The 10948-nt window shown below is 36.9% G+C and overlaps 1 non-coding gene across 1 annotated transcript; it reads left to right on the plus strand.

The window, feature by feature from the left end:
- Nucleotides 1-5611: 5611 nt before the first annotated feature.
- LOC121209259 (small nucleolar RNA R71) lies at nt 5612-5717 on the plus strand. The gene has a single exon (XR_005904375.1). It is a non-coding gene; the product is annotated as a small nucleolar RNA R71 (small nucleolar RNA).
- Nucleotides 5718-10948: the final 5231 nt, after the last annotated feature.

Genomic DNA, 10948 nt, shown 5'->3' on the forward strand with positions numbered 1-10948 from the left:
CTTAAGCTCAAAAATAACTAATTATTACTAATATATATATATGTATGTATTCTATTTTTTTTGAACAAGAATTAACACATAACATAGACTAACTATCAAAGATAAAACATAGCTAAGCAATTTATTCAAATCAAATCTCGACAAAAATAGGGATCAAATTGAGAGGATTTCAACAAAAATGGATTATAGGTTAATATTAAGGGTAAATCAATAAATGGCTTGTTAGGATCAAAGGGGGTTCACTAATGGTTAATTGTGAAGGTAGGCTTTTATGGAGTGAGTGGGTTAAACCTAAGTGCCTTTATCATCTCGACATATTAAATCAAAGGTGTGGTCTTGGCATGTATAATCAGGCAAGTTATAGAATAACAAATCAATATTGACGTACCCAAAGCAATAATAAAAGTGAGCATGAAAGAAATAATAGATGTTCTTAAAGGTTCAAGATCTCACAAAAATTATGGCTTTTTGATGTTAAACCTGTGAATTTCAACTCAAGATAATACCTGAACTTGGGGAAACAACCTAAAAATTTTTAAAACTCAAAAATCAACTTATCATGCTTGATTCTCTAATTCCTTAAAGTTTAAACCATCAATGCATGAATGCCTAAGTTTTTATTCAAGAAATATCAATAAAGATCATAAATTAATCAAAATTCATTCTAATACTGATATGAGAAGATCACATGAGAATAAGACAAAATTTAGGGATTTTTCTGATAAAGATATAAACAACCCCCTCACACTTAAGATGTACATTGTCCTTAATGTACAAAGTTAGATTTACGACGATATAGATATAAGATCATAAGATAGGGAGAGAAGTGAAACTTTTTGAATGATGAATGAACTCCTTGAATTGGAGTTATGGAGAATAATCGGCCAAAGCAATGATAAGATTGGAGGAGGAGACTCCGGTGGTGGTGGAGGTTGGGTTCCACAACCACAGTGTCTAGCGAAGAGGTTATCATGGTGGTCGGGCATGACATGGCAATCGTGGAGAACCTTTTTCCAGTAGATTTTCAAGTTCCTAAGTGATGGTGAGCTTTGGAGCTCTTAATAACTGTGATAAAATCAAGAACTCTTTAGGAAATATAAAGAGGCATAATTACTCGTAATGAAATAGCCGAAACTATAAATTGTTCAATAAAAAATATAAAGCCTAAAAATGAAATAGTATTGAAGGAAAATAAAATAAAAAGTACTTTAAGAAGATAAATAAAGATAAAAGTGAAAATAAAAATAATAAATAAAAAGTTTTTAAACATCGTCATTGTCGGATGGTTCGCGAGGTGGTGGTGGGGATGATATGTGAAGGTGCTGACAAATTTGATGAAGAGTAGCACCAATATAATCAAAGTGCTGAAAACACTGCTGCTCAAATCGAGTAAGGCGCTCAGAGATGTCAGAGTATGAAGTCGCTGCATGAACTAGACAATGGATGGGTGGTAGCTGAGACGGTGGGTCCTCGTTTCGTGGAGGGACATCATCAAGAATGTTCTCTGGTCCTCCTACTCAGCTGACTGGACGAGGCGGTACTGAGGAGGGTCAGTTCCACGTCGTCGCTCGATCATCCTCATATGAAGCATGCTCGAGATGCCCTGTGGGGACATTTGGCTGATGAGGGTGAGGGAAGATGATTGTGCTGCTGTGTTGAGGAGCCCGAAGTACCGTGTCAGTCTAGTTACATAGGGGCCAATGGAGATGACTCATCTTCTATGCCGCTTCGTCTGATGGCGAATGGCGAGGGTAATGAAATAGGCAAGGTCGAAAGACGTGCCCGTTCACCATGTTCTACAAGAAATAGGCGTCGTGAGTGTTGACGACGGTGCTTTCTCGCCGTCCTGTCAAAGTGTGGGCCAAGATGGCGTGTAGCTACCGCAGGGATGGAGCGAGGGCTGATGCCTTAGAGCGGCTAGGATCATAGGTGGCCGAGTCAAGGACTAAAGCACTCCAACACTTCGAAGGAGAATAATGGATATGGAGATGGACGGTGTCAAGTTCGTTGTCATCCATAAACTCCTCCGTGTACAGTCCCAGTACGATTCCAAACTCAGGTACGCTCAACTAGAAAACCAAACCACCAAGGCGGAACTGGACCATTCCTGGATCATCAAACTCTATCATAACGGTTTGGAAGTGAAAGGTCGAATAGGGTTCCAGTGTGAGCTCGAGGCACATCGGCTCGATGATCCCAAAGAAGAGCTCCCATGGATTAGTCAATAGAAGGGCTCGGACCGCGTTAGCCAGTTAGATTTGTTCAAGTGTAGCCCAGTCAATGCAGCGGCCCGCACCTAAGGGTCGGGCCCGAAGTATCTGAAAGAGTTCTTCCTAGGGTCCTAAGGGGAACTGAATAAAGGGTGCTTGATCTCCGCGGTAGGACCCGAGGATGACACTACTCTTTTCTTCTTCTTTGAAGGGGGGACAGCGGTTTTCTTACCACGATTTGACATGATATCTGCAATGGCAAGACGAAATAAACAATAATAAAAAAATAAAATTACTCCCTAAGGATAGCATGGAAAAATATGCAATACATGTTAGAACTAAATAGAGATACTTTATAGGAGTCATGTACTAAAAACAATTATGCTGAAAGATAACCTGATCAGATATTTTAAGTCATTACTACAAATAGGAATACGAGAATAATGCCTAGTGAATGAATGTATATGGGAATGATAATATGGGAAATAGATTGAAGTCCATGGCAACACAAGAATGAATGTACCATAATCCATCAACTAGAATAGTAAGAAACAAAGAGCATAAGCATGGCTATTATTATAACTATGAAGATTAACAGTCAAGAAAAATCAAACTAGTAAACGAAATTAAGAGGAAAGAATGAACAAACGTAATAGCTTGGTAGAGGAAGGGGCTTGGGTCGTCAATGATGATGTTGTGGTCGGCACACAGGCGTGGTAAGGAGGACGTGGACAGGAGTTGCAACAGCTAGGGTTAGGGATTTTGGGGAAAGGGAAAATGAATAGTGAGGGATTTATATAGATTTTGGGGCACACAGCTGTGGGGCACGCCTGTGTACCCTTATTTCAGCCCGTGTTTATCATGATTTTCAAATTTGGGTGCATCTGCAATTCGCCCCACGCCCGTGTCCTTTGGACGTGTTAGTGCACACGGTCGTGTCACACGACCATGTCCCACGACCGTGTCCTACTTCGTTCGCTTCTCCCATGCTAGTGTATATAGGCGCACGCCCATGTTGTTTTATCAGTCTTGAGCACGGATGTTGGGCACGGGCGTGTCGCACGCCCATATTGTTTTCTCAGTTTCAACCACGGCTTCTAGACACGGGCGTGTCGCACGCTCGTGTTGTTTTAACAGATTCACCCACGGCCAAGTCGCACGGTCGTGGCAGCTTATCGTATCCCGTGTTAGTGAAAAATTTTACCCTATTTTCACATGGCCGTGTCTCCACCCGTGGTGTGAGCACAGCCTAAGGCACACCCGTGTACCTGGTCGTATGGATTAGAAAACCTGTGTTTCAAAGACTCAGTTAGTGATTAGATGTTAAAAACTAAAATTTTAAAGAAATCAATACTGTTAGTGCTCGGGTTGCCTCCCGATAAGCTCTTATTTAGAGTCTAAGCTCGACTTACCTCTCTTTTGCGTGATCACGGTGGTGCAAGAAGTTTACACTCCTCATTTTTCTATCAATTTCATCAAAATAAGGTTTTAAACGAGTACTATTTACCTTGAAAGTGCTAAATTTGGGATGAATTACCTCGACTGTACCGTATAGAAAAATGCTGAGTACCGTAAGAGGGATTGCTCTGTTAGGTTCAGAAGTGGCAATACGAGAGTCTGTTGCATCTAGTAGTACTTTGTCTCCAACCTTAAGTTTATTTAGTGAAATATTGAGCTCGTCATGGCTTGGTTTTGGTTTATCGTGTGTCCTTGGTTTATGTGTTCGCCATTCATCTAGTTCTTCGATTTGTAGCCTTCGTTCTTCATAGATGGGTTCTTTGTTGTTACTTAAACAAGGCTCATGAGCGCTTTTCGAACGTGTTTCCTGTAAAGAAGGTTGCACCACATGGTCAGTATTAGTAGTACAATTTGTATAATCACCCTCGATATTTGATGTGTTAGTTGAATTACGAGCTTGAAGGGTGATTGCTTCCTCACCCACACGAAGTGTGAGTTCACCTGTACCAACATCAATTATAGTTCTAGCAGTTGCTAAAAAAGGCCTTTCTAAAATTAAAGGCACATTACTATCCTCTTCTATTTCTAGAACAATGAAATCAACTGGGAATATGAATTTGTCAATTTTAACGAGTACATCTTCAATAATACATCTAGGAAATCTGATAGTTTTATCGGCTAACTAAATGCTCATCCTAGTTTGTTTGGGTTTCCTAAGATCTAGTTGTTTAAACATTTTATAAGGCATGACATTGATACTAGCCCCTAAATCAACCAAAGTATTATTAACATCTAAGCTACCAATTAAACAAGGAATCGTAAAACTCCCTTGATCTTTCAATTTGTTGCCCAGCTTATTCTGTAGTATGGCTGAGCAAACTGCATTTAACTCCACATGCGATGCCTCATCCAATTTCCGCTTATTTGTTAAAAGATTCTTTAAGAATTTGACTGCGTTTGGAATTTGCGAAAGAGCTTCAATAAATGGTAATTTAATATGTAATTTCTTTAAAAGTTTAAGGAATTTACCAAATTGTTCGTCTGTTCCGTCTTTCTTCGTCGCATTGGGGTATGGCACACGAGGTTTGTACTCTTTACTTATCAATTTTTGTTTACTGTGGTCCACCTCACCTTTACTTTTACTTCCCACAATTCCTTGCCTCGGTTCTGGTTCAGGTTCGACTAACCCTTCCTCATCTTGAATGGTGATTGCATTGATCTGTTCCCTTGGGTTAGATTCAGTGTTACTCCGTAAGCTACCTTGTGGTCATTCAGAAATCAATTTGGCGAGCTGTCCTTTCTGAGTTTCGAGCCCTTGGATCGACGCTTATTGATTCTTAAGTGTTGTTTCGGTATTCTAAAAGTAAGTTTCTGACACTGAGATGAACTTCGTTAGCATCTCCTCAAGGTTCGGCTTCTTTTCCTGTTGGTAAAGTGGTTGTTGAAAACCCGGAGGATGTTGTGGCCTTTGATTCCCTTGACCACTACACGAAAAGTTGGGATGGTTCCTCCAACCTGTATTATATGTGTTACTATATGGGTTATTTTGAGATCTAGAATTATTACTCATATATTGAACTTGTTCCTCCTTGGTGCTAAGGTTGAAGGGTTGATATTCTATATATGCTCCTCCTCCATTTGAATCGTACCTCATCACTGGATGTAACTGAGTAGAACCATACAAACCGTCAATCTTTTTATTTAAGAGTTCTACCTGGTTAGATAGCATAGTAACCGCATCGAGGTTGAAAACACCAGCTGCTTTCGTCGGCTTTGTTCTCATGACTTGCCACTAATAGTTATTCAGTGACATCTCTTCAATAAATTTGTAAGCCACTTCAGGTGTTTTGTTATTGATAGTCCCACCAATAGCTGCGTCAATTATCTGTCTAGTCGAAAGATTTAGGCCATTGTGAAATGTTTGAACTTGCAACCATAAGGGCAGCCCATGGGAGGGCATCTTCTCAAGAGGTCCTTGTATCTCTCCCATGCATCATAGAGTGTCTCTAGATCCATCCGCATAAAAGAAGAGATATCATTCCTCAATTTATCCATTTTAGCCGACGGAAAATATTTAAATAAAATTTTTTTGGTCATTTGTTCCCAATAGTGATTGACCTCGTGGTAACGAGATCAACCACTGTTTTGCTTTGTTCCTCAACGAAAAGGGAAACAACCGAAGGAGAATGGCATCATCAGAAACGCCATTGATTTTAAAAGTGTCGCAAAACTCTAGGAAATTCGCCAAATGAGCGTTTGGGTCCTCATCCTGCAAACCATCAAACTGAACAAATTGTTGGATCATTTGTATTGTGTTAGGTTTCAGTTCAAAATTATTTGCAGCAACAACAAGCCCAACTATACTTGACTCAGTTCCTGTTAAAGTAGGTTTAGCATAATCATACTTAGTGCGTGGAGTAGGATTCTGATTTACTAGATCAGCAGCAATCGCAGGAGGTAGCGAATTTTCTTGATTTTCATCCATCTTCTCGGTTGTGGTGTGAATGTCGTCCTCTTTCTCTTCCTCTGTGTATCTTAGGCCTCGTCTTATTTCTCTTCGGTTTCTGCGAGCTGTGTGATCGATCTCACTATCAAAAAGTAATGGTCCCGACGGGTTTCTTCTAGTCATGCACTATAAAAACCTGCCAGAAGTGAATAAACGAAAAATTAGAAAAGAAAATAAAAAATTTAAATTGCAATAAAAATAAAATGGCTAAAGTAATAAAAATTGAGTGTTCCTAATATATTAGTTCCCTAGAAACGGTGCCAAAAAATTGATATGCTCATCGCGATAAGTTTTAAAAATTTATAATTGACTATTCTCGAAACTAACTAATACCACGACAAAGGAAAGCGCACCTGTCAAACAGTAGTATAGTTTTAACAAGACCGGATTGTCGAATCCCAAAGAAACTAAAAGTACTAGTATTAACTTTCTTTTTATTATCTAGCCTAAACAATTAAGGGTTTTGTTTATCTAAACTAATTACTAAACTAAGGATGCACAGAAAGAAATTTGGGGAAATAACTTTTGGGAAAACTGAATGATTTGGACAATACCTAAGGGAAAAATCCACCTAGACTTCACTTATTATTGACTTTGAATCAGACGATTTATTCACTTGACTTGATTCGCGGAAATCCCTAATTTATATTATTATCTCTCTTAAGACTAACAACGTCTAACCCTAGGTTGATTGATTGAAATCTCTTTCTAATTAACTCTCTAGTGTTGAATTAACTCGATCTATGGATTCCCTTATTAGGTTTCACCCTAATCTGGCAAAATCTTGTCACCCTATCTCTAGGCGTGCAATCAACTCCGCTTAATTATGTTAGATCTACTCTTAGACAAGGACATTTGCTCCTCTGAATCAGCACATCAATACTTGAATCAATATCCTCGAATATTAAAGCAAGAATTAAGAATTCATAATTAAGAACAAGTCAAATATTTATCATACAATTCAGATAATAATAACAAGATCCGTCTTAGGTTTCATTACCCTTAGGTATTTAGGGGATTTAGTTCATATTTATGAAAGAAAACATCTCAAAATAATAAAGATAACAAAACATAAAGAAAACCCAAAACTCCTGAAGGAAATTGAAGGGAAATCTTCAGTCTTAACGATGAATCCAACTTTTGAGATGGATCAATCAGCTTTCCTTGAGTAATTCCTTTCCTCCTACTTCATGTCCCCCTTCTAAGTGCTTGCTCAGGTATTTAAATAGGCTTTAGAATGCCCAAAAGCCCTCAAGAGTGGCCTTTTCCGAATAGAACTAAACTTGGGCTCGACAGGGGCACGCCCGTGTGCGATTTCTCCAATCCGTGTTCAAGGCTGTTACATAGGCACAGGTGTGTGGTCTACCCGTGTAAGTCGTGCTTTGATTCTGCCAAATGGACACGACCGTGTGGCTTACCCGTGTGAGGAAGTCCAGGCTGTGTTGATTTCCCATGTTGGTCTGTTTTTTCCGTTTTCGGCCCGTTTCTCGCTCTTTTTACTCTCCTATGCTCACCTGAGTATAAAAAATGAAATTAAAGAATTAGGAGCATCAAATTCACCAAATCTAAGGATAATTCATCTAAAAATATACTAAGCATGAGGTAAAAATATGTATAAATTATGGTTTATCATTAATTAAAAAGATGAGATATTTTAGTGGAATGATATAGAAAAGTGGAGAAAAAAAAAGATGAAAGATATAATCTTTTTCAACCCCCAAACCGTCACTTCTTCCCCCCCAAGTTTCATCCAACTTTTCTTTTAATTCCATTGTCCTTCCTCCATTGTTGAACCATTCAAGCTTCAAACCTTCCTTTTTTTCTTTGAAATTTCTTTAGTAAAAACCAAAGAGAAGGCTAGTGAACAACTTTATTTCATGAGAAAATTTCCATAAATGGGTTTAAAGAGAGAAAAGCATGAGTTAGAGTTTTGGGTGTTCAAAGAACTAAGGTAACAGATGATGAAATTATCATACCATATATGTTTATTTTTATTAAATAGTATAGGAAAGTCACCTAATTGGGGTTTTCAACTTATAAATGTTATATGTTTTATATGAAATTGAAGAGAAAGAAAAGAAAGGAAGGGACCTAATTGAAGAAAAAAGGAAAGAGAATGCTAAAGAGTGAAAGAATAAGAAAATACATCATCTCAATCTTTTTGTTGTAAGTACTACAAGATTTTTTTAAATTATTTTTATTTAAATACTTATATTGTAGTATGGAATTACTTAGAATAGAAATGTAAAATATATGTTTAAATTTGTAAATAGATAATAAAAAAAAGAGATTAGATTATGAAATTATGAAATTTATAAAGAAAATTATAGGTGGAGAATATGAAATGGTATATTGTTTGAACACTAAGTAATAATGTTGTGGTAAAAGTATATGTGTGAAAAAGGTGTGATATTTGGGATTTGTAAAATGGAGAATAAATTGTAGATGATGGAGAAATGTGAAATATTTTCTGAAATACTTATGTAAAGTATTTAAATGTTTGAAATTCAACTTTTATTCCCAAGTAGACAAAATTAAAACTACTAAGATATTAGTGGCATGCCATTAAAGGACCTTAGTGCGCTCTCCGATTATTAGCACATTAGTGCTCTCCGTTTAGCACATTCGTGCTCTCTGTTTAGTACATTAGTGCTATCTATTCATTAGTGCATGATAATGTACCTCTGTATTTGTTCCGTATAACTGGTATGTTCTAAAAGTCTACTATAGACTAAAGATATGAAATGTAAACAAAGGAGAATCATTAAAGTGTTAAGTTAAGTTTAGTAACTTTCAAAGGTAAGTTAAATTTTGTTAAAGAAATGTAGAATTGTATGAATTTAGTATGGGTGTAAACATGTATTAAATTGAATAATTTTAAGATAATAAGTTACGATTCAATTACCAATTTATTCTTGTAGTGCTTACTAAGCCTTCACCAGCTTAACGCGTTTATTTTAACACGTAGGTACAATTAGACTCGAAGAGATAAAGTCCGGCTAGGAGATCTCTCATCTCATCACATCCCAAATAGCTCCAATAATAGGTATTATATTTTGAGTTACAATGGCATGTACATAGGTAGACTAAATGTGTTCCCAAGTGTTAAGGACTAAAATGTAAACTCTTGAAACTTTATCTATTTTGGTTTTTATTTGAAGTATTTTGGTTCTATATAAAATGAATTATTGAAGTTATAAGTATGTTTGTAAATGTGGTATGTTTATGTGATAATTGTGATCGATTTGGAGTTGTTTTAAGTAGTTTAAATACATCTTGAATTGGTCTTAAGTGTTAAGTTGAATCCAATATATTGTAGGGGGTTTTAGTGAAATTTTAAACTGATTTTTGCTAAAATTTACCCAAGATATCGGTACCTAGGCTTTGAAATACAAAATTTCCAAAATAGAATGTGATTTTGGTATTGTTTTCAACACCAGTATCGATATTGAAGGCTAGGTACCGATACCTAAGTCTAAGGTATCGATACCTTCATCAAAATTTGAATTTCAGGAGTTCCAGAATGTCATTTTGGTATTGATTTCGCGTAGTGGTATAGATATTTTTCCTAAGTCTAAGGTATCGATACCTTTTGTTTTGGTATAGATATTTTTCCCTTGTTTTCAATAGAAACAGTGTTAAAATAATTTCCAAACATAATCTAATATCCAATAATGACCCCACATGTTTATATTAATAATTTTTGGGTTAAATAAGTTAAAATACTATGTATAAATGTTTAAATTAAATAGTGTCTAGCCAAAACCATTTTGGCACCAAATGTAATAGTCTTATACTGGGTCCATACGATCGGGCCGGGTATAGGGGTGTTACAGTTATCTAATAGCTCGCTGACATAAGTTCACAGTTGATATTTTTACGGTCCACTGATTTAAGATCACGACTATCGATTTTCTAGCAGCTCGCTGACCTACATTCGCAACTGATATTTTTGCGGCTCATTGATTTAAGATCGCGGCCATCGGCTTTCTAATAGCTTGATGACCTACGTTCGTAGCTGATTTTTTTACAGTCTCCTAATTTAAGATTGCGACCATCGGTTTTTTAACAGCTCGCTGACCTACGTTCCCAATTGATATTTTTACGGTCCGCTGATTTAAGATCGCGACCCTCGGTTTTCTAATAGCTCGCTAACCTACGTTCACAGCTGATATTTTTAGGGTCTGCTGATTTAAGATCGCGACCCTCGATTTTCTAACAACTTTCTAACCTACGTTCACAGTTGATACTTTTATGGTCCATTGATTTAAGATCACGACCCTTGGTTTTCTAACAGCTCGTTGACCTACGTTCACAGCTGATATTTTTATGGTTCGCTGATTTAAGATCGTGACCTATTTTTCTCTAATAGCTCGCTGACCTATGTTCACAGTTGATATTTTTATGATTTGTTGATTTAAGATCACGACCCTCGATTTTCTAACAGCTCGTTGACTTACATTCACAGTTGATATTTTTACGGTCCGCTGATTTAAGATCATGACCCTCAATTTTCTAATAGCTCCATGACCTACATTTACGGCTGATATTTTTATGGTCATTGATTTAATATCGCGACCTTTGGTTTTCTAACAGCTCGTTGACCTACGTTCACAGGTGAGATTTTTATGGTCCGCTTATTTAATATCGCGACCCTTGATTTTCTAGCAATTTGCTTATTCATGATCATGATTGTTGTTTTTAAAGCTCGTTAATTTCTTAAACAAGGTGGGGAACAAATCTTTATTTACGGAAAATACAGTTCGCATTATTC

This window comes from Gossypium hirsutum, chromosome A10 (genome assembly GCF_007990345.1).
Source record: "Gossypium hirsutum isolate 1008001.06 chromosome A10, Gossypium_hirsutum_v2.1, whole genome shotgun sequence".
Classification (NCBI taxonomy): domain Eukaryota; kingdom Viridiplantae; phylum Streptophyta; class Magnoliopsida; order Malvales; family Malvaceae; genus Gossypium; species Gossypium hirsutum.